The following is a 24,072-nucleotide window of genomic DNA, read 5'->3' as shown; positions in this document are numbered from 1 at the left end:
CTCCAAAATTAGATATCTTCATCATTAAATTCCTGTATAGTCTAAAAATTGTCATATAAGTGATTATCTAAAATTCTTTCAAAATAGACCTGGAATAAAATTGTATGAATCTAATAAAAAAAAATTGGATATAGCTCATGCTGTATAAAAATGTGCACTATGTATGTCACCGTACTAGTTATCAAAGCAATACATAGGACAAGGAATAGCCTCAACGTGTGGTGCCTCTAATAGGGAACCTAACTAGAAGCACCGATCTTAATACCACGGGGAATGAAAAGGAAGAAATAGGGCAACCAGTATCAAAATATAATTACAGAAAATGGTGCATTTCCTCAATGTTATTCAGCCCATTGGGACAGCGGCTATCAAGTTCCAAAATAAATCTGGATTCTAATTTCCTGAGTTCTATTTCACGGTCACCTCCTCTCCTTGATTTCGGTACTGCTCCAATCACAAAATAACTGAGGCAGTTGAGATCTTTGTTATGAAACCGCTTGAAATGCCGGGCTACCGGGTAAGTAGGGTCGCTGTGGAGGATAGCCCGTAAATGCTGCAATATTCGGACGTGCACCTGGAGCTTAGTGCTGCCAACATATCTAAGCCCACAGGTGCACGCCAGAACGTATACGGCATACTCAGTTTTACAGTTGTAGTTGCCATTGATGGTCTTGGCAACTGTGCTGAACGGAGTAGAATAGTGAGTGGTGGTGACACCGAACTTACAGGCCCTACAACTGGAACATTTAAAGAATCCCTTGTTCGGGCGTAGCCATGGGATCTTGGACTTTAATTCAGGTGCAGCTTTATCCAAGTAATTGCCCGTGGTTTTGGCCCGTCTAAAAGTGACAGTTGGAGAAGAGGGTAATCTAGTATTTAAGATATGATCACTTAAAATGATCGGCCAATGTTTATTCAATATTGACTATTATATATATATATCAAATCAGAATCTGTGCAAACACCCACTGGAGGGTGCGAGTTTGTGTTCAATAGCGGTGAGCTAGATTTGAAACCAATAGAGTGTGAATGTTAAATTACCAAAAGAGATATGATTAATATGCCTCTATAATGGTCTATTCAATGGAGATCGCGATATAACATAGTCATGTGCATGTTACCGCTGAACCTTTATCAAAGTATGAAATCTGAGTACTTTATAAATTGTGGCCAAATGCGTCCCTTCCAGGAAAAACTACAAGTACCATAATGCACAGGGAGGATAAACAGGATGTGATGTCACAAGTAGTTGTTAATGTTTTTTTAAAAATGTCATGAAAAAATTGTGGTTCCATGTCAGTCTTGTGAGCAAGGTCTTGGTTAAGACTGAAACGCGTAGAGTTGCTGCTGGCTGAGCTGTGATGAATAAAGAAACCTAAACCACTGATTTGGGAGTAATCACTGTGTTGAAAAATCGATTCCGGAGTGCACGAGCAAACTTCCCTACGGAGAAAAACAGGAATGCAATTTTACGGCGGGGCCCTGCCGTGGCTTGTTTGCACCGTCTAAGAGCGCCCAAAATAACCTGATCTCGGGCCAAAGGAGAAAGGATATATATATATATATATATATATATATATTCCCAACACTGGTTCGAAATCAATCAAAACCGCTTTTTTGAGTGCACACAACAAAGCCATCCATGTGGATGGCTTTGTTGTGTGCACTCAAAAAAGCGGTTTTGAATGATTTCGAGCCAGTGTTGGGAGTGTAACAGCGCGTCTCACCACGCGCCGAGGAAGCACCCGTAACGAGTGGAGCACCGACGGGTGAAAAACGCATTGTGGAATATATATATATATATATTGTATCTCTTTTGTACAATCATTGGAATGTATTATTGAATTTTGCCCTCTGCCTATTTGATTTAACCAATTCATGGTTTATATCTGTATGGTTTTGATTTTCAGAAAACCACTCTAAGATGGCGCTCATGGTACTGCTGAGGGTTGAGTCCCTTGTTGATGTTCATGAATCATCACATGATTTTATTTAAGGTGTGTTTTGGATTATGGGTTGTGACACCGACGAAGGCTTTTTGCCGAAACGTTTGTCTGTTTGTGCTAAATAAACTGCACGCTGTTTTGTAACTCCCCGGAGTGCTGCTCTCTTCTTTCCATAACGCGGAGAAGTTCTTCGAGCGCAATATATTGCAGGGTTCTACGACCTGCTGAGCAGCACCCGCTCCAGAGTGCCTGAGGGTTTCGTAGGAAACTTGAGCGTTGAGGAAAGGTATCCCTCGAGCACCGCCGAAGCAATTACGGACACCGGTGAGGCTCCGGCTTCTGAGAGCAGCGCCGTGAGAAAATCCCTCTGCCCGCCTCCGTCTGAGGTGAGAAAGACTACGCGTCTGACCGGTAAGCCCCGCTCCCTTCTATCGAGCTTGGAGTGTTTGCATGTAATGGTAGAGCGCCTAGGGGAGCGAAATACAGCGTGCCTCTAACCAGGATGGTTATGAGCAACAGCACTTAATCGAGTGAATGCAACCCGACTTTGTGCAAATATGGAAATGTTTGGCGAGCAGGAGCGCCGTGCCATGGCGCAGGATATGTTTAAGAAACGTGATAGACCGCTCACAGCAACAGCGGCAGCCTCGTCCTCCGGGGCGGGAGAGGGGAGCAACAAGCTTAATGAATTATTTTTCAAACTTGAGAAACTGCATGAGCGGGAGATCCGCAAGTGGTGGGAGGCCACCAGCCTCAGCAGCTACATCGATGAAAAAATGGTGCCCAGAGGGTTAAGAGTATATACGGTGCCCGCTTATGAGCACCCCGATCCCCAACTGCTAACGGACTGGCAAGAACATACTCAGGCATACTGTGATGGTATCCTGAAACTCCTGGTAAAGTACGCATGGAGCGACAGGGACAAAGCTCTAGCAGAAATACAAGCACTAGAAACTCTCATAGATGGGGAAGGCGACTCTTCAAAGGTGAACGAACTCAAGGAAGCCCTGAAAAAACGTCTGGTCAGATACAAGCAGAAAATAATGTCACGTAAACAAGAAAAATTCGAACGTGACGAAAATGACTATCGACAGGGGCGCATCCTGACGTTCGCAAAAAAGTACGACGCACCTAGGAAGGCCATGATCCAAGGCACCACGCAAACACCAGGCTCCAGTGCACCAACCTCAGAGTCAGAGGTAACGGCAGATGAATCAGGAGATGACCAACGGGAACAGAGAAGTGAACGAAGGAGAATCCCTGCTCCTTTTCACGCGGAGTTCCAACTGATTCGACAGAATTGGCTCAGAGGTGGCAAAAACAAGCCTCCGGAACGACAAGAAGAAGGAGGACTAGAAGAGCCGGAGGAGGCGGCAAAAGGAAGAGGAAAAGGCAAAACAAAACCTCAAACACGTTCATATCGCAAAACGAAGAAGTAAGAATTGGAGAAGAACAGTGCAATAATGGGAGCAGCCTCACAGTGGTAAACCTTACAAATAAACTCCTGACCGATGAACAGGAAGAGCTCCTTAGCCTAGGGCTCACCTTCTGCCCTAATGCGGAACTCGAATTTACACAAACCAAGATCGATCTTTTCAAGTTTACCAGAAAATTGAAGTTACACAAACATTTTAAAATAAGACCACACATTAAGGGTATGTCCAAACCTTGTCTCAGGATAACAGCTACTGACACCTTGATCGGTCCTGTATTGAAGCCATGGAAGCTCTAAGGAATGAAAACGTTGACATGGATATTTCGGCAATGAATATGGCGGAGAGGGCAGTGGCCCAAGGTATTGAACAAGAAGGAGATGGGAGTCAGTTCAAACCTCTCTCAACGTTCATTCCTCAATCTCCCTGGGATGCAATTGACGCCTTCTCTGAAGCCATGATGATGGAGTTGGTCAAAGAAAGAAAGGTTTCCCACTCTATTCCCAGTAACATCACTCAATCCCAGAAGAGAGCCTTGCAGGAACTGTTAAGCGACAAACAAACAATTATAAAACCCTCGGATAAAGGAGGTAATGTCGTCTTAATGACAAGAGAGTATTATCACCAAGAAGCAATGAGGCAACTTTCGGACACAAAATACTATGTCATCACGACCAAAGATCTATATGATGCAAGTATTAGGGAGTATGATAATTTGATTCTTAAGTGGTATAACCTTTCTATGCTTGATAAGGACGAACACATCTTCTTAAGAAGTAGCAATCCAATGACACCTACGTTTTATCATTTGCCGAAATTACATAAAAACAATGTCACTCCTCCTGGCCGACCGATTGTGGCATCTATCGGTGGGCTAACAGAGAATATGTCCAAATTTGTGGATAATTATATCTTCCCTCTGGTTTTGGGTCTAGACTCTTATGTTCAAGATACAAAGGACTTTTTAAAGAGAGTGGACAATATGGATTGGCAAGATGATTATCTTTTCTTAGTGATGGATATTACCAGTCTATACACCATCATTGAGCATGGACATGGACTGTCTGCTGTTGAACATTATCTAAACAAACGTCCCATTCGGTTTGCGCAACACAATGTGATGTTAATAGAATTTGTGCAATTTTGTTTGGAGAATAACATCTTTTTGTTAGAAGACAGTCTATACCGACAAACCTCTGGGACAGCGATGGGCACATGCTTCGCTCCCAGCTACGCGAACTTGTTCGTCGGCTGGTGGGAGGAGCATGTGCCCAGGAGCTACGACGAAGAGGGTGAAAGTGGGAAAGTGGTACATTGGTACCGCTACATAGATGACTTGTTCATCGTGTGGCAGGGTACAGAGGAATCGGCCAGAAGATACATTGATACCCTCAATGACAACATCTACAATGTGCACCTGTCTGGTACTATTAGTGGGGTGGCAGCTCACTATCTGGACCTGCGGGTTCACATCGAGGATGGCCGAGTCCAAACGTCTCTTTATCGCAAAGAGACAGCAGGAAATTCTATCCTGTTTGCCAGTAGTGCCCACCCACCTAAGCTCGTCAAGAGTATCCCGTACGGTGAACTCTTGAGGATAAAAAGAAACAGCACCCAAGACAAGGATTTCGAGGCGGCTGCCTCGGAATGCCTTTCTCGCTTCCGACTCAGGGGCTATGATGAGCCACTTTTGTCCCATACAGTGAAAAAAGTGAGAACGATTCCGAGAGCTGATCTATTAGCTGAGAAAGTGAGGACGCCAGATAAGAACACTGGGAATGTCTTTAGAATGATCACTCCGTACTCTGCAGGTGCCGATAGACTGAGGAGCCTGATGCGCAAAAATTGGCACATCTTGCTCACAGATGAAGTACTCAGAGAAGATCTGCCCCCACATCCTCTAGTGACCTTTAGCAAGGCGAGGTCTCTGGGAGATGTGTTAGTACACAGCCATCTAGAACCCTTACCCACTCAAAGTAATACCAACACTCTGAAAACTATGAGTGGTTTTTTCCCATGTGGGAAATGTAAAGCTTGTAGTAACAGTCGTAGGGTTCTGCAATATGACATTCCTGATGCTGGTAGGACCAAGAAAATTAATAAGTTCATTACCTGCAGCACCACCTATGCTGTGTACTGTCTGATATGCCCATGCGGTCTCAGATATATTGGTAGTACCATCAACCAACTTAAACTGAGAGTGCTCGAACATCAGAGGGCTATCGAAAAGGTGGACCCCGCGTACCCAGTAGCGAGGCATTTCGCCGAACATCATAAAAAGGATAGAACTAAATTACGCTACTTTGGCTTGGACCATGTCCCATTCAATCCACGGGGTGGAGACAGGCTAAGAAGGCTTAGACGCCTCGAGTCCAGATACATAATCGATCTGTCTACCAAGTTCCCCAAGGGTATGAACAGTGGTGAGGATATGGTGGTCCATCTGGGGAAATGAAGGGCTGAAAAGAAGTACATAGTCATTAGCACCTGATATTCCATCTTGTCTCTATATCATCTGCACACTATAATACTTTGCATGATTATTTGAAAGTATGATCAATTTATGAAAATGTATATATGTATATAGTGTATATAGTGTGTTTAGACTACATGGTCAAATTATATACTAACGGTGATCACCAGCTTCTACAAGTTAATGTGTATATATATATATATATATATTTCTTCAAATCATCAGTATATTGTATATATACTATATGTCTCGCATCGGAATCTCACTCCTCTTATATTGTGCTAGTATCTGTATGTTTGTGTATATACTCTGACCAAGATCACTCTCTACATTAATCAGGTTTCTGATTGGATGGATCTCATGAATATGACCATTCTCTTTTGTACAGTTGTGATCATTTGTATATAGCTTGTGGTGAACGTACCCCGCTGGACGGACGTCTGGCTGTTTGTTTTGCTGTGTTGCAGGATCTATTACTTTTTCACTTTACTATTTACTCACGGTGGAATTATAGCACCTAATAACATTCGCCTCGATTGCTGATATGAAGTAGGCCATTTCCCCTTTGCACATATTTATGTAAAATTTCCAGCACCTTATTGTATGTGGTCATGAAGTTTGTTTATTATCTTCACTCAAGGGACCCCTGCCGATCCACGGCTGTATCTCTTTTGTACAATCATTGGAATGTATTATTGAATTTTGCCCTCTGCCTATTTGATTTAACCAATTCATGGTTTATATCTGTATGGTTTTGATTTTCAGAAAACCACTCTAAGATGGCGCTCATGGTACTGCTGAGGGTTGAGTCCCTTGTTGATGTTCATGAATCATCACATGATTTTATTTAAGGTGTGTTTTGGATTATGGGTTGTGACACCGACGAAGGCTTTTTGCCGAAACGTTTGTCTGTTTGTGCTAAATAAACTGCACGCTGTTTTGTAACTCCCCGGAGTGCTGCTCTCTTCTTTCCATAACGCGGAGAAGTTCTTCGAGCGCAATATATATATATATATATCTATATATATATATAGATATATATATATATATATCTAGCGAGAGACAGACTACATAATGGGCGGGTAACTTTGTAATATTGTAATATTGTCGGTGTTGTGTCTAGGGGTGCCGGTGACATCATTAATCATGTAGTTGATGTGGTTTGTAAATGTCAAGAGAACTCCAAAATGGAAATACAGAACCATATTAAGAAAGTTATCTGTTGTACATTTTTTGTATTACAGCTTATTTTGGCTTAGTTAGCTTTACAAAGCTGATTTCTTTAAAGTGCAGCTAACAATGGACACTTGAATGGGAATCGATAGGTTGCACCTTTCAAGAAAAAAATGCTAATAAAACAATAGACAATGGTGAGAGCAGGTGGATTCATCTGATGCTGTGCCTGCAACACTTCCTATATAGTTATTGATTTCCTGCACTGGCCACACAACTTGCCACATAATTTGTGTAATGCTAAGATTTCACACGAAAATGTTTTGAGTTGAAATGGCAGAAAATAATACTGCCTTTTTTGACGCGTTTAGATAGCGTCGTTGCTTTATTTAATTCTCCTCTGCCACATAGTTCTAGTAGCCCTGACAATAGTAAACCTCTTGAGAGCTTTGTGGGATGTTACTATGGTGATGAAATCCATATTTCCATATGAAGGCAGTTTATGTTCTCTGGAAAGTGAAACTGGTTAAAAGAAGCGTGCTCAACTAGGTGACCACAACTTGATTGACCTGAGAGAAGTTAAGTAAAAAGGTGAACATAAAATGATGAGAAATCTGTGTCCTTTGAAGGATCCGCAGAATGCACATCAGGACGCACAGTCAGGCGTAAGGGTTCTGCTTTCAGGGGTTGTTGTGAGCAGATCTGCCGTTCCCTTGTGGACTTGAAGGGCCTATTGGCGACGCCAGAGAGTGGCGCTCCCCAAATGATGTTATAAGCAGCTGCTGCTCTAACAGAAACAACAACAGGAACTGAGGGCCCAATTTACTGACATCTGGCACCGGTCCAATTAGCAGTGTCAGATCCAGGAGGGAAGTAAATGATGTCAAGCTGGCTCCATGAAGATGTGCTGATGCAACTGAAGCAAGCTCTCCAATCAACTCAAGGCTCCTTCAACCTGAAGCTTCCACGTTTTGCTTTTTTATGGTTTTTCCTAAAATAGCCTAATAAGTAAGAAAAAGAAAATCCAAGACAGACAACAATGTTAGTGCTAGCGAGCAGGCCTGAGCCTGGTGGGCAAAGGCAGAACCGCGCTGTCGAAAAAGCAGGGAGAGAATACCGATTTTTAATTAATTAGTTTAATTTTTGTAGGGCTCACATCTGGAGAGCCACTTCAAAGTGCTTTTCAGGAGCAGTGAAAAGAGGAGGAATGTTAAGATTAAAGTAGAGACACTCGTATCAATTTTTGACTTGCTTCCTTCATTTCCGGTAATTGATTAGAGACCATTATGGGAGCTCTAGGAAAAATTCAAAAAAATGTAAGTCCTTATCATCAAGCTACTTTAGACTGTCATTGAAACGCTGAGGCTTACTCTACTAATGTGGGAGTGTCTTAGAGTGCTATTCTCACATAGAGTGATTAAGAGACATATATAGCAAGCAGTGGCAAATGTAAATGTAGTGTACTTGTACGAATCGACCCCAGCTGGGGTATCTCGGCGCTTGTACGAATACCGCTGTGGAACCCTTCCTGGCTTTTCCCTGTGAAGTGCCCACTCCTGGGCACCCCCAAGGTGAAGCCAAGCATCCTAGCATTGTTGGGGCCGTTGTGGAGATTAAGCAAGCTATTGCTCAGAGTTGCGGAGTGGGACCCATGATTAGAATAGGCACCGCTTTTGGCGAATTATCAGGTCTGAGGAAATTGAGCCCAAGACCCGCCGAGGCGGGAATTGAATCCTGGTCCCGGGCTAGACCTCTGCATCAGGGTCTGCCGCTCTAACCATTGAGCCATATATAGAATATAGAACTGGCCTGCCACATTAGCACATTAAAGTGAGACGGATTGGAGAGAGCCAGCAAGAGCAGACAGAGAGGGCCATAAGTTGAAAGCGCTCTCTCATAAAGTTCAAGGCATTCACTCAAGTTGAAACAGAACGAAACACCTAAATAGCCAATAGTGTTCGGTGAAAGCTGAATACTCCACTAGGCTGAACTAAAGAAAGCAATGACTAAACGGGGCAGACCCAATTTACACTCTATGTTAAATATAGTGAACAGACCAGTTTGCCAGCAGTTCTGCCAATGACTAGACCTAAAAAGGAGGGCAACAATAAAAGCATATGGGTGGAACCTAAGTAATACATTTTGGATGAGCTCCAGTCCCTCTCTGCACAGGAGAGCCTGATAAGCTCAGCCTATGGATGCATCACTGGGGACTATCCTACATTGATGGGGTAGTTCGGTACAACATTGTACTGACACTTACCTTCTGAACCTCCGGCTTGAATTAGAAAGTCCTGCATGAAAGAATAGCTCTTCTCCCACTCAGGTATCAGCTCTCTTTTTCAAGTTAGCTTCCCCAAGGGGGCCTTAAGATAAAGATCATCAGGAAGCTGTCAGAAGTTGGAAGCTACTACAGCAAAACCATGTGAGGAGTAGAGTTTCTTGTGAATAATAATGTGTGATGCAACTAGTTAGAAGGTGCGCATGATTATTATTATTTTTTAAATCTAATGCAACACCAAATTGCCTAAACAAGCTATTGCAGGAATATGCGCTTTCTGCATGAGCACCCACATTTTAGGACTGATGCTGCTGGAGTTTTGACTCTATGCACTGGGACTCTGCTAACTAGGTACATGTGCATGTTCTCTGATCTCTAATCAAGTTGAAATTGGCTGTACTCCTAATTGGCAAACTTAACTTACCTATGAGTCCCTAGTATAAGGCATCAAATGTGCCCGGGGCCGAAAAGACAAATATCAAGGGTGGACTGCAGAACCCAGTGAGCCACCCACTACAGTGACAGTGTAAACGTGTCTGCAGGACTAGCACTGTGGCCTGTATGTGCAGTTTTAAAACTGCAAATTACAGCATTCAAAATAACCTGTGTTGACAGACTTAAACTCTCCTGTTAAATATTAATGAGGTCACGCCTTAGCAAGTCTTAATGCTCAGAAGGCAGGGTGCATGGTATTTAAAAACAGTACACGTAAACATTTAATGTTCAACATGTCCTTTCAGTGCCAAGACCCCAAAATATATGTTCAATGTAACAGGGTTAGCTGTCCCAAAGGAAAACACTGGGTTACAATATTACATTTGAAAATGTTACCTCTGCCTAGGATACTGTTACAGAGTTAATTCTCTGAGTTTTTAAAAGTACTATTCTATACCCAATGCAATGGTAAAGTCAGCTTTGTAACAAATCTTTTAGAAAAGGGACTTTCAGAAAATCACCCTTTCCCTGCCTAAAACTTCAGGAATGCATTTTCATAATCTTCCAACTGTCACCCAGGAGCTGGATAGGAAGCTTAATGAGGAGTGAACTCACTCACAGGGCTGAGACAAAAACCTTGGGAGCAGGGAGGTGCTATACTTCCCTGAAAGGATGAACACCTGAGCTATTCCCAGGAACTTTATTAACTTCAACAATGCCTTCCCTATCACAGGCAAATGTAGGTAACATCTGGGTCTGGCCCTCCTTTGTCCTTCTAGTCAGCCAGCCCTCAATCCCAGTGGAAAAGGAGTTGCCGCCTGAACTGGTTTTGAGTGACCACAGAAGAGGGGTTGTCATTTCCCAGAAATACTCTAGGGTGAGCACATGAGCTCTGCATATGGGAAGAAAGAGTCTGCCATCTTGGATTTAGATAGAGAGTGGCACTGTGGGATTGTTTGCAGTAGAGGACACAGGAACTGTGGCAAAAGAGAGTGGCGTTACCAGTGGGAACTTTTTGCCTGTTGGTTAGGAAGGGGCCAGGAGACACCCTCATGCACAGTCTACTGATAGGCATACACATGGACACCACTGGACCTACGAAAGATAGAAGAAGGACTGCACCTGCTGTTGAGACCTGTGAGATGACCTGAAAGGCTGTACCTGTTCCCACTTGTACCCAAGGAAAAGAAGTGGATTCCAAGGGTCAGTTAGCTGACCTCCAGTTAAACTACAGGGACACAACAAGCAGCATGATGACCTTTTCTTGAAGTGCCCAGCTAACCAGTTCAAACTGGACCTGCCATGGACCCTGTTGATTGCTTCTGCTGGAGTAAGTCTTGACCTCCAAGTGCTGTGGCTGAGGTCTTAGGACCCTTGGCTGTATCAAAGTGCAATCCACCTAACATCCTGAGAAACCTGGGACGTAGAAAGTTTTTTGCTCCAAAGACCTATAGAACTGGGACACACCAACTAATTAATCTGACAAAGGTGCATTGCCACTGGGCAAAAGATTTAGATGGCTCCAGCTCAGAGCATGTTCACAGCTGTGAATCTGTTTCAGTGCGACGTCACGGAGAAGGTATCTGGCCTCATCGAGGCCTACTTGGCTACAGCTTTCAGCCTTGCCCTCCTGCTGAATGAGAGCTGTAAAAAAGTGACTAATTCTGAATGTAGAAATTTGCTATGGGCAATGGCGCCAAAGTTTCTGGCCGGCGAGGGATCTTCCTTGTGCATGAATTTTTAATTTACTCCACTCTGAGTTTTCCTTCTAAAAGTCAATGACCGTCATCAGGACCTTGTCCCACCAGCTATCGCCCTTGTGTAGCCCTCCTTTTGACACAGCATTTTGCCTTGCCCCACTGAGGATTTTTTTGGTTGTAAATCTTTTTATTAGCAATATGCAAGAGACCACTCAGTACAATGCAGTATACATGAGGCATGTTTGGAGATATCACAATCGTGAACCATATCATCAGTAATTGGGAACAACGAAGACAATTAACCATCTTCATCACTCTCACGTCCCCAGGGTCTCCCCTGATTGTCTGTACTTCCGCCAGGGCCCCAACACTTTCTCCCATTTCTTGGCACACCCTCTGCTTTTGTATACAGTTTCTTCGGCCCTCTGGCACCAGTCAAGGTCCTGCTGCCATTCCTCCCACTGTGGGGGTCCCACTGAGTTTTTCTGACCTTCAGTTCTGAGACGAAGTCAGAAGTTAACACATCCAACGCGGATGAACCTGGTTTCTGTATCCGATGTGCATTCTATTGTGGTCAGCTTTAACTCGTGCCTAGGTACCAGTAAATTGCAACCAGATGACGGTTGTTGAAGCTTAATGCTTTTTGACCTATTTGTATTTCAAGGTTTAACAATTAATCTCTTCAGTGCCCCTTATTGAATTTTTAGCTTTTTGGTGTCATTTTGTTCATAAACGTATTCTCTATTTTTATAAATTGAAGAGGGATTTCAATTATGTGATGTTTTGTACTTTTTAACTGTCTTGATACTTCTACACGCTTTACAAATGTTCTTAGGTTAATCCTGACTGCTCTCAGCCATAGCTGCCAGGAGTTGAGCTAAGGTTTAAATTACTGAAACATTCACTGGAAATAATAAGAATAGTGACATTATTAGTTGTGGTGGACTATCATCCACCCCAGTTAATAATCCACTTTCTCACAGTTATCAACACTCCATTGTTATTACTTTTAAAACATTAGTTCACTGTCAAGCATAGTTTTTGCCTATCATTATGCCTCGGCCATCAAACTAAGCAGTTGTCACACACGTGGCTCTTACTCCTGCTCTGTAATACTTGTCTGTGGTCTTCAAACGACAAACTATACAAAAGGTATATCCAATAACAAAAGTCATCAACCTCTTTCCGCAAAGTTTGGCCAATGACTGTGACTCTGAAACTCTAAACAATGCTGCACGTAAGCACTGTCTATCCTCTGTCCGCTAGTCACAGTGTGGCAGTGATGTTGTCCCATCTCTTAACAATGTTTCTACCTTTCAATTTAGACAAAAGTCATCATGTCTCATGCCAGTCTGTCCCCTTCAGACAGTACACTAGCCCCAATTGCTCAGCCCCATTCTCTCCTAGATGACCTTAGGACGTACGTCGTTATTCATCCCATTTCCTAACAGCAAGGGCTGCACTGATTGCACTTAAAATGGCCGACATGAATCACAAAAATGTCTCCACTGTAAAACCACATCCCTCAGGAAAAAGGAGTGTTCAAAACACAGCCACACTTACTTCACCGAGCTATTAAAAACCTTCTCTCCTCACCTAAGCAGTTTCAAGAAAGTTACTTGGAGGGGGGAGGGGTCTTTTCTGTACCGCCGCCAAGAACATGGAACTTATTGCCTTTTCACCTCCAAGCAGAAACTGATCTTTTTAGTTTCCTTGAGCATCAGGAAACACATTAATTCTAACAGCTCTGGCTCTTCTCTACTCCCTGCAGAAATCACCAGGACTTGTGCATGAATCACCTCTTGGCAACAACACCTACAGGTTTCATTTCAACATAACTTCCCAAAATATGTACATACAAACACCTACCCACACAACACACCTACATGCGTAACACTCCTCTCTTAATCTAATGGGAAACATCTAGCGGGAGTCAAATGTTGTTTTAGACATTAGCATGATGGTTCAGCTCGTCTGGAAACATCACAGTAGATCCCACTTCCCTGCTAACTAACAATGGACAAAGTAAAAGTATGAAATGGACAATAGCATCAATTCACCCATGTCAAAGGATTTGTTAAAATTCCAGAATTGATGAGTCTGTAGTAGATATCTATCGCATAAATATTTATACATCCTTCTTGAATATAAAAGAACTACTTAAAAGTCTGTAACAGTGAAGGGGTTATTTATGTATGATGTTTACTCATTTTCATAACTTTTTTAAATTACTGTATGGTTGGGTGTGCATCGAGCAGGAATTAAGAAAATGAATTTGAATCAAATGAGACACTACGCCTTCGGTTTTATGGGTGCCATAAGGGGAGACACAACCATAACACATTTCGCATTATGTGTAACATGTCGCAACATGCAGCTGTGCAATGCCTGGAGCACATAGGCCTCACACAAACCACACTACTGCTTCTCCGTGCATGCATAGCAAAATAAGTAGCTACATACCCAACAAACACGAAACCTCTTTGTGGCCACTTGGTAGGAAAGAACTACGGAAATCCTACAAAGCTATTCAATAAGTGACTGACAAAGCTCAGATTGTGAGGTTAGACTTAAAAGGCGACCCATAAACAACTAGGAAGACATGATGCACTACCTGCTCATCTCCAAATAATTTTGCATGACAAGAAGGGTAATTATAGAATGTGCTACAGAAGTAAAATGTATTATAGGCTCATGTCTGATCTGTTTGTTATTATTCATAAAGTTTATGAAAACACAGATATGTACCTGGGATATCATCAATTATTCCAAGGTACTGCCAGTAACATCAAGGTGCTGCTTAAATAGCTCTAATCAATATGGGCTGCTATTCCATGCCGCTTTTTCAAAACAGACATCTACTTCCGCCTTTTACACTATGGTCGCCCCCTGTGTTTCCGACATTTGGTTTCACCCACAAAGGAGGCTGCTTATAGAGATAAGGCAATGAAAAAGGGACGAAATTGCATATTCTGAGTGGGCAGAGCTCTTAACCACTGTCAACTTTTGATTGTCATTGAAGAAGAAGGCTCGCCTCTACAAACAGGAATCAGACCTGTAGTCAAATATGACTACAGGGTGCAGAATAGTCGTTAGAAAGATGGACTCACATGAGGTCCAGCTATGGACTTACTACACACACATGCATATCAGTATAGAATAAAGTGCTACTTGAATTATAAACATGAATTATTTCATTTTTCGAAAATATAATGTTAACAGTACATGGTATGTTGTCATTATCATTTATAGAGATCCAGTTTTATGGGTGATTTTTACTACTATGGATTCTTTAGACAAATTCGGCCTCATTGCAAGTTACCCGGAATAATCCCTACACACACTAATTCTTTGGTTGGAAAATAATGGAGGTAATGTGTTCTTGTGCAGTGATGTGGAAATCGTTTTCTTGCATTATATTCTCTGGAGGTTCACACAGAAATATCAGCTCAAGCCACCAGTCAAGATATGTGTTGAAACATTACGGCTTGGTACTCTGATGGGGCTGGTAACTCCCATTTCATCCCCATAGGGATTTTCAGGAGCACTCGTAATGAGGCACTTGGTTGTAAATGAAATTACCTAGAACTCTACATCTCTAGGTGCCCATTTAAAATTCAAATCAGTTTCGTACAACACAACAAAAACGGAGACCAACATAAAAATAGCAGCATTGCACAAGTAAAATGAACTTCTAAATAATTGTGTGAAGTAAATAAAAGCAAAACACTTATATGACCCTTCACACTTTCTCCCAAACACGAGGAGATTTATATGGCATACAGTTGTTTACCTTTTTGCCTCATACAATACACCAACACAGTATGTTTTCTTTGTTAACAACATAACAGGGCCTGCCAGACTCTCCACATGAATTTGGTTTCCAGAGCGTTGTTTAACTTGTTATGCTAGTTCAGTAATAGGAAACTACTTTAATTGAGCCTTGTTTTGAAACAAACTTGTACACAACTTGTCAAAGAGCAGAAAGTGGCAAAGGTGGTTATGGAACTTCACTAATCCAATTATATGGCAAATGACACAGAAACAGAAAATCATGCACCACATGACCCCTTTTGATGTCACATAATGTTCAGATTTCCTACACTGTGAGCCCAGGTCACAAAGTTTGGTGCATGAGTAGGTGTGGTTTATCTTGTAGTACTCATGGCTTACTCATGAATTTCAGTGGTACTCCTAACTTACTCCTGACTTAATCTGGAATTCAGAAGTACTACAGGAGTAAGACACAGCAACCTCTTTGTAAATCAGGCCCCATGTGTTCCTGTGCATACTTCTGGATAATTCTTGTCTCTTCACAACGTTCTACAAAAGCAATGCAGACACTTTAGAACGGTTATTAAAAGTCCCAAAATGGCTCTTAGCACATTAAAAGGTTTAAAAAAGCAACCTCTTTATTATTTTGTAGGTACTATGAGTGGGCTGGAAAATACCATGGCCATAAAAACAGACCTCCAGTCACAATAGAGACAAACGGTGGCTGGTGCAGTATGTGACCAGGAAGATAAGTCGATATTTCGTGTTTTTCATCTCCACACCGAGGAAAGGAAATGTAGGTGTTTAAAATTAACACTATAATTCCTCCTGTCAAGATTTTGAGGCTGATTGAAAGCTTGACAGATGGTAGGAACCCCGTTGGGATGGCGGGGACAGTGCTCCCTCCATTATGAAGAACATCGCCAGTTAAATGTAGAGTTTGACCGCAAACCCCGCGGACAATTTTTACAGGAAACTCTGTGAGGACAGTTCATATCAGTTTTATAAATATTTGACGGGTGGATGCCCATTAAACTTTTACACAGTTTTTGGGAAAATTTTAAATGAATATCCCTCACAACCTGGGAGTTTTCTCACAGGGGGAGGATTATATATTTTTCTGTCCTTCACCACCAGGTTTTACAAAGTGGGGACAGAGAGCAAAAGAAAGACATGCAATTGCAGTCAGATACCTAACTTCTGACGGATACTCTGTTGGGTTGTAAAAAGAGCATGTCGGAGACGGAACCAGAGTATGCTCCATTGGCTACATACTTTCGGTCTGCTCGCCTCAAAACCGGGCAGGCAAACAATGATTTTGGAGGAGAGGGCACCCTGTCACCGTTGTGACGGAGAACCCTCTCCATAAGCTCTAAACCAGCCTCTTGATCTTCTTTACATTAATGATTTTCCCATTGCCTTTTAAGCCTTATGTTTTAAAAACATGTCTTAAATAAAATAAAACGCAGTACAATACATTTTGCATATTTAGGGGAATAAAGCTTATTTTTTAAATATTTCTAATCAGTACAACTGCCTTTCCATGGAATAAAGAAGAGGTATAGATTTTTTTATTATATACAGTTTCTGCTTTTTGAAAGCCACTTGGGTTTTATGGAATTACCATTTCATTTTTTTCTCTGCTAGATACTGCTTTGTTCAAGGGTGCACTTCCAAGGAACATTCAGCCAGACTAGTCTACATATGTGAAGGCATCAGCCAAATTTCATAGCTTACTTTTGACCTCCAGCAGAAAATTGAGCACATACGCTGCAGAAGCCAACTGGGACTACAGAACATCAAGTTGATTCATCAAATTAGCTCAAACATAATTGTGCTGCATGACTGGCTATGGAAGTTGTCAGCTATAAACCTGTCAAAAAGCCATCAGCTCTAATGTTAAATAGAGACGCAGAGTAATGTGGTTCAGAGTTTGACATTTGTTGGACATCAGCCTGCTAAGGATGTGATCTGCTTCGTTTCCTGGCTTGAAAAATAAATGAGATGGTAATAAAGGTACCAAAAATGTTAGTTATATACACAGGTTTAACTAAAACTAAAAATAGTACGCTATTCAACTGCCCAAGAAGTGTTTCTGCGTAATTAACAATACTGCAAATGTGTATCTGATTGTTTAGAAGAAAGATATATAAAATGTTACTGTTCTTAATAATATTTTCTGCACCGATGTCATTGGTACAGGATTACTAGTAATTCTCAGAGCCATTATTAGGTCTTTCTTTTTGGATTTACAAAAGGCTTGATAAGGCACAAATAAAATGAGAATTTGATCAAATATGAAATCTGGCCTCGAGGAAAGCAACTGAAAAAGATGCTTATAGACAGCACATTTACTAATAGTTTACAATGTACATCTTCACGAGTTCCAGGTGAGCTGGGTCTGGTGACTCAGTGGACAAATGCATCTGCTTTGTTTTCAAACACATGGTCACAGGTTCAAATCCTGGCGGGTCCACTCAGCCTTTTATCCACCTGAATTCAATAAAATTAGTACCATTGAGTTGGGTAACAATAAACATCTGTTATTGCGTGCCAAGATACCTAGAGGTGAATGTGCGCTTTACAATTACACATTATGTTACGTCAGCATATTCAAAAGAGAAACCTTGGCCTACACAAATGTTGCACCCTAAATATCACTAAGAAATGATTTACTATTCTTAACTCAGCATCTCCATACCTTAAAGTCATATAAATTGTGGCAGTACATATAGGTGGAGTTAAGTTTAGAAAATCAATACTTACCTGTATATAATGCCTACTTTCTTGATGATTTGGCAGTTGATCACCTACCCACAGCATTATTGTAGGACAATATTACTGCTAGATATTCTGCTGGTGTACCTGAACTGTCTTTGTCAGAAAATGCTGCTTACAGACATGTATCTATATTTACTTTAGGGGGTTGGCCCCATCAACCTGTTAACAATGTGCCTACGATTTTCAGTTTCTGGGAACAAGCAAAGGTCATCATGCTAACTTGATACTCGTCAAACCTGCTCCGCATTTGATTTAGTTTGTGCCACTCCCTCTTTGATCGAGGGGTAAGTTAATGAGGACTTCCCAAAACCTCAAATACGTATTTTCCGGAAAAATCAGATGTCGAACATGCAAGCCTTGCTTTCCAGGATTTTGAATATTCATTTAGAAAACAAGATAGCCTGCTGAATGGTCAGCTCCTGAAACTGGACCACTATAATAATAATAATATTATTATGTATTTAAATATATTAACTACTCAAGGGCATCGGGCTCTTTACAATGAAATATAACATCTATTTAGGAACTCAACTTAATAATAAACAAGCCCGATTCCATGGGTATTTTGGGCAGCCATGCCTTCAGATGCTCAAAATAAGAGTTAGGCAAATTGGACTGCTGCTCTCTCTGACAGCAAAATACAGAAGCATTCAGTGACAAAGCCATGTAAAAGAACTGTCCAAGAAAGAGGCTGTGTCTCTCTGGAAAGCTGTATCCCTGGGCACCCCCTTTCAAAGCAATGGAATGAATGGTGACCTTAGACTGGAATGTTGGGAAAATAGCAAAATCTGTGACTAAGGAATGTTCTCATCCTATGCAGCATGATGTTGAGCACGGCACAATAGAACATTGTAGTCTTGGAGTGTCAAGTATTGCTCTACGCATTGTGGATTACAGACAACTCAAAGTGGTGAAAACAAACATAAACACTGACATTGTCACCAAAGCTCCTACAGTGGCAGTGTTGACAGACGCCCAGTATGCAAGCACCCTCAAACTAATAGATGAAGTTAACGAGCGACCCTGCCTTCTTGAGTAAAAAACATTGGAGGAGGCAATTTCATCTACAATGGAGAGCATGTCTAATCACCAGTGTCACAGAGTACTGTCAATCCATCACAAGCATGGCAGTGAGACAGCATGGGCTCTGTTTCAATAGTTAGGCTACATGAGCAAGATACAAGGACACTGAAGCACAAGATGCCCAGACCATGCCAAGCAGTCAGAGGTCATTTGCATTGAGTATGGAGCAGCTCAAGAAGCTATATTCCATCAAGTTGGAGGAAATTATGCTATAATTACTTCCAATGATCATGAAGTAGAAACTCGTGGGCCTGGCATTAATAAGTAGAGAGATGTCATAGAAAACATAAGTTATTAAATCATGACTCAGGTATGGATCAGAGCAACAGACTGTACAACATGGCATGAATGCAATGAATAGTTGGATCAATTTGGAAGAAATGACTTTAGCAGAGGTTGCTAAAAGTGTTGGAGCAGCCTTAGAAAAAGATGGAGGGCATGCCTTTGTGCCATTTTTTGTGTCATCTTCCTAGCAGGCAGTTAAGATGCATCCGTTATTTACATAATATTTGTAACATCATTTTGAACAAAGCCAGCAAATTTCTCAGTCTGAGTCTGGTTAAAAACAATGAAGACATGGCATTACACTTAGTGAACCTGATTGTAACTGACCCACAAAATAATTCACTTATGCTTTAAAAAAAAGCCCAGAGGTACTGCAAACTAACCCATGAAAGTGTAGCGGGTGTTACTCTTGCCTTTGTCTCACGTATAATCAAAGATGGGCACTTAGTTTTGAAAAGTGGGTTCCATTCAATAAAACAGGCCACTCCAATAACATTTATCTTGGAGAGCTCAAAATCCAGTGGAATGTTAAAAAAATCCACTCATGAAAACGAAGATATATATATACACTCAATATGAGCTAATACACCAAATTACACTATCAGCGCAATAAACCTATGACCTTGTACTCTTTCCACCAACCATTATATTTTCACACAATCACTGTAGCTAGATTTCTCAGATCAGCTTGCTATTCTTCCTACCAGATAAATAGTGGTGAAGAGTATGCTAGTTAAACAAAGAAAACCTTGAATACAAACATAAAAGATACAGCAATTCAGCTGCTATCAGATCATCTCAAAAGTGTCATCTCCTTTCCTAATCTGCCAAACGTGGTGAAGTGACACTCAAAACACTACAACGAAGCAATGGAAGGCATTCTAAATACCTTTGTTCCTTTAAAACTTAAATCCCTTGGAAATAAAACTGGCAGACAATGGTGCTCAAAACTTTTTCAAAGGCAGCAAAAAAGGTAATTAGAAATCAAATCTGGAGGAAAGAAAGAAAGGACAGCTGAAGCTCTAGCATGTGTCAAAGAAGATAAGATCACCTTTAAGAATCTCATACAAAAAATCTGAAATCAAATATCTAATGACAAAAAAGAAAGCTAAAATACTGTGCGAACCCTATTCCAACATCAAAAGTCCTCAGCTCATAGTCCACTGTTAACATTGTCAGCTTTTTGACTGAGAAAATCAATAAACTATGTAATGAATCTCCTCAAAATCTAATAAACACTCTTGTCAATCGAATATGAAAGATCCACTGTTCCATGGTCTACCTTTAACAAACTCTGCATTGCACTTTACATCATACAAATCACCAATGTTTCCATTCTCTCTTCTTGCACTAATGGCCCAATACATTAATTGCTTCTAAAAACCTGCAGACAAAATATCTCTCCTCTCATGAAAAAATATTCAACCTTTTTCTTAAAGAAGGCATTTTAACGTCTACTCTAAGAACCGTTCAGATCAGCGCAGTTCTCAAGAAGGCAATTTTAGACCCCACTGATCTTCAAAACCTCAAATCTGTCTCATAACTCTCCTACCTTGGAAAGATCCTTGAGAACTGTATCACCACACAAGTAATAAATCACATTGCATCAAAACCTACTAAAAGCCCACAAATCTTGATTCCAACAGGAATTTAGTACAGAAACTCTCAAAATCCAGTTCATAGATGATACATTCAATATTCTTAATGATGGGAATACCTACCTCCTGGTGATTCTTGATCTCTCAGCAGCATCCTATGTCCTGGGTCACCATACACTGCTACATATCCAGTATGCAAGGAAGGGAATAAAATGATCTTTTTGTAAAACAAATTAAAACCGTCTTCTCTTCAACATGTCGGTTTGTTAAACTGGAATACTTTGAATCAGATAGGCACCATGTAAAAATCAGAGTTCTGCAAGGTTCACGTCTCGCTATCTCTTCGGCTTATATATGAAATTACTTACTTCAGCACAGTACCACCCACTTTCATCAATAGCACCCTGATACCTAGATGTACCTTCGTGCCACCGACCCTTCCAGTACCTCAAGCCTCAAATCTGAAAAAGCTCATAAAAGCATGTTTTTCTTCTCCCTACTAATGAACCCAAACAAAACTGATTTAATTCTCCCCTTCTCTAAAGATTTTCCACCTTAGTACAAACATGGCAAGACTTGTTACACCACTTTTACTTTCCCTTCTTTAGTACCACATGTGAAGTCACTTGCCATCCACTTCTGCCATATCGCCAAACTAAGCAAATCTGCCTCCAATTAATTACATGGACTCAGGAAATTAGCATCTTCAGTCCCTCACTCAGACTTCAGAAATGCTTTAAAATCACTCGCTCTCAATCATTTAGTAAGAGCAAATTCAGACCATGTCAATCTAATTCCTCACTGCTCTTCTAAGAGATATGCTGCAAGACACAACCAGACTTGTTACAGGTGCCAAAAATCGGACGACAGCACACCCATTGGGAAACACCTTCATTGGCTTCCTCTCAGAGCAATGATTAGACACAAGATTTACTACATAACCTATAAACCTACCTATAATTGTTACCCTGCTACTTGAAAGAACAAGCATTTGCAATACAATAGGTCTCGCATTAACAAGAGTTTAAGCATTTTGGCAATGCAATAGCTTAAACTCTTGCAAGACCTTTTGCATTGCAATATTCTTTTTCTAGAGCCCAAGTGGCGCTTTCACATGCCCCTTTTTTTAAACAAGCCACGTCTAAAGAAAGGGGCTTGTCCGACATTAAAGTGAAACCGAGGCATGGGGACTTTGACAAAAAATAAGCATCTTTTTGTCAGGTTGACAAACAGGTGTTTTTTTTGGGTAAAAGCGCCCATGCCGCGGCCTCCATGAATGTGAAAGCGCCTAATGGGTGCTAGTAAACAAAATTTTTAAAAAAATAAGCGAGGCCGCTAAATGCGGAGCGAGCTGCTAAAATAAATACAGAAAAAAACTGTGCTGCTTTAGTTAAAGCGAACCGTCATTAATGAAAATTAAAATAAAAGCAGCTGGCGTGCTGCGAGGTAGTGGGAGAATAGGGGAAGAGCATTAAATAAAATAGTGCTCACAGACTAATAAAGCAGACCATGTAACAACACCAGTAAAAGGTCCAGTCGTTATGGGCGGTAACAAATGCAGACAAGGTGGTACCAAGGAGGGACTAACAAGTCTAATAACGACTCGGAAGCCAGCGTTTATGAAGGACAATGACACAAGCCAGTTAAAAATATGGGCGCATAGTGGGCGGGACTTCAAAGCCATACTCCACCACTGCATGCCTCACAGCAGCGCATGCGCTGCCCAGGCTCAACCTACAAAACGTAATACAAGGAAAAATTGATCCGCAGAATAGTTAAAGCCAAGAAAATAAAACTTCGACACAAGCCTTTTCATCCCTTGTCCCAAAACTATGGAACACCATTCCAGATGACATAAATGTAGCCTAGAGCTGATAGCATTTCAGAAAGAAAAGAAAACGTATCTCTTGAGACTAAGGACGAAAAACCAACCCCTCCGTCAAGAAAAGCATCCTTGCTTATACTATGCCAATATGTTATATTCTAATACAATCAGAGACGTTTTAAGACATGGGGAAAGTGGGCCCTAGCCCATGGCCCCAGCCTTTCAAGGAGGGTCCTGCTAGAGCCAGCTGTTCTGCAGAGACTCTTGCCCTGATTTACCTTTATACCGTTTTCCTTTAGTTCATTTTTAATGTGTGTGATTGGTGGGAACTATAGGAGTCGTTTTTCAATACCATCTAACATCCATAAACAAAGTATCTCTTAGATCAAAACAGGACTTCACATATGAAAAATGGGTGGGGGTCACAAAGATTATTTGCAGTAATATTAGTGAGCTGCTGTTGTATAATAATATTGAAAAACATGTTAAGATCCTTAAATATTTGATGCAAAGATATTTAGAATTTGGACCAGTGTATCTGTGCACTGTCAGTGACTGAGCCAAAAAGTACATGAATGTGCTAATTTTGTATCATAAATTCAAAGCTTTTCTGACCATAGGCCCTAAAAAAACTGTTGGCCCCGGGCCCCCGAAATCCTTAAGATGCCTCTGAATACAATTAATTTTCTAATTATTATTAGATGCAAATATGTTATGTAAAATGTTCCGTTTCCCTAGAGCTAAGTTTGGGATATGTAAATACCAAAAATCAACAGAGACATTTTAAGGTATAAGCAAAATGGCCAATTGCCGATGGCCACTATTTTGTCAGACCCTACTGGTAAAGTGATCTGGAAGTCAGAAATCCCTGAATAACAGAGTGCATGTGAAACTGATATTTTTTTCTATTAGCAGCTGATCACGAGCGCATCACAGAAGCATAGTGCCATGCCTGCCCAACCTTAACCCTTGCACTCTCAGGCAGTTGGTGACAAATTAAAAAAGACTTGCAACTGGGAAAGCCTTTTAATTAGGACTGAATTCAGCACAAGAGACTGATTGGAAATTGGCACATTCATCCAGGAAAGTTCTTCACCCAATGGATGAACCACTACCAATGTATACAGTCACTCTTTTTAATCCAAAAACACGTATACGTAAAGTCCCAAATCTGCTCCAGGGGGTCGTAGGGGGTCTATGAACCCTTGTAGGGGTCTGTGAACCCTAAATCAGTGGTGTGTTCGAACGAATATATACTCTAGTAAGCTCATTGTCATGCCAAGCC

At 41.2% G+C, this 24,072-nt stretch overlaps 1 protein-coding gene across 1 annotated transcript in view; it reads right to left on the bottom strand.

Annotated features, from left to right (window-relative positions):
- The window catches only part of TSHZ2 (teashirt zinc finger homeobox 2), a 334,294-nt gene that overhangs the window by 259,564 nt on the left and 50,658 nt on the right, over positions 1-24,072 (bottom strand). The window lies entirely within an intron of this gene.

The sequence above is a fragment of the Lissotriton helveticus genome, chromosome 7 (assembly GCF_964261635.1).
Source record: "Lissotriton helveticus chromosome 7, aLisHel1.1, whole genome shotgun sequence".
NCBI lineage: Eukaryota > Metazoa > Chordata > Amphibia > Caudata > Salamandridae > Lissotriton > Lissotriton helveticus.
This window is presented reverse-complemented; position numbering and strand designations above follow the sequence as displayed.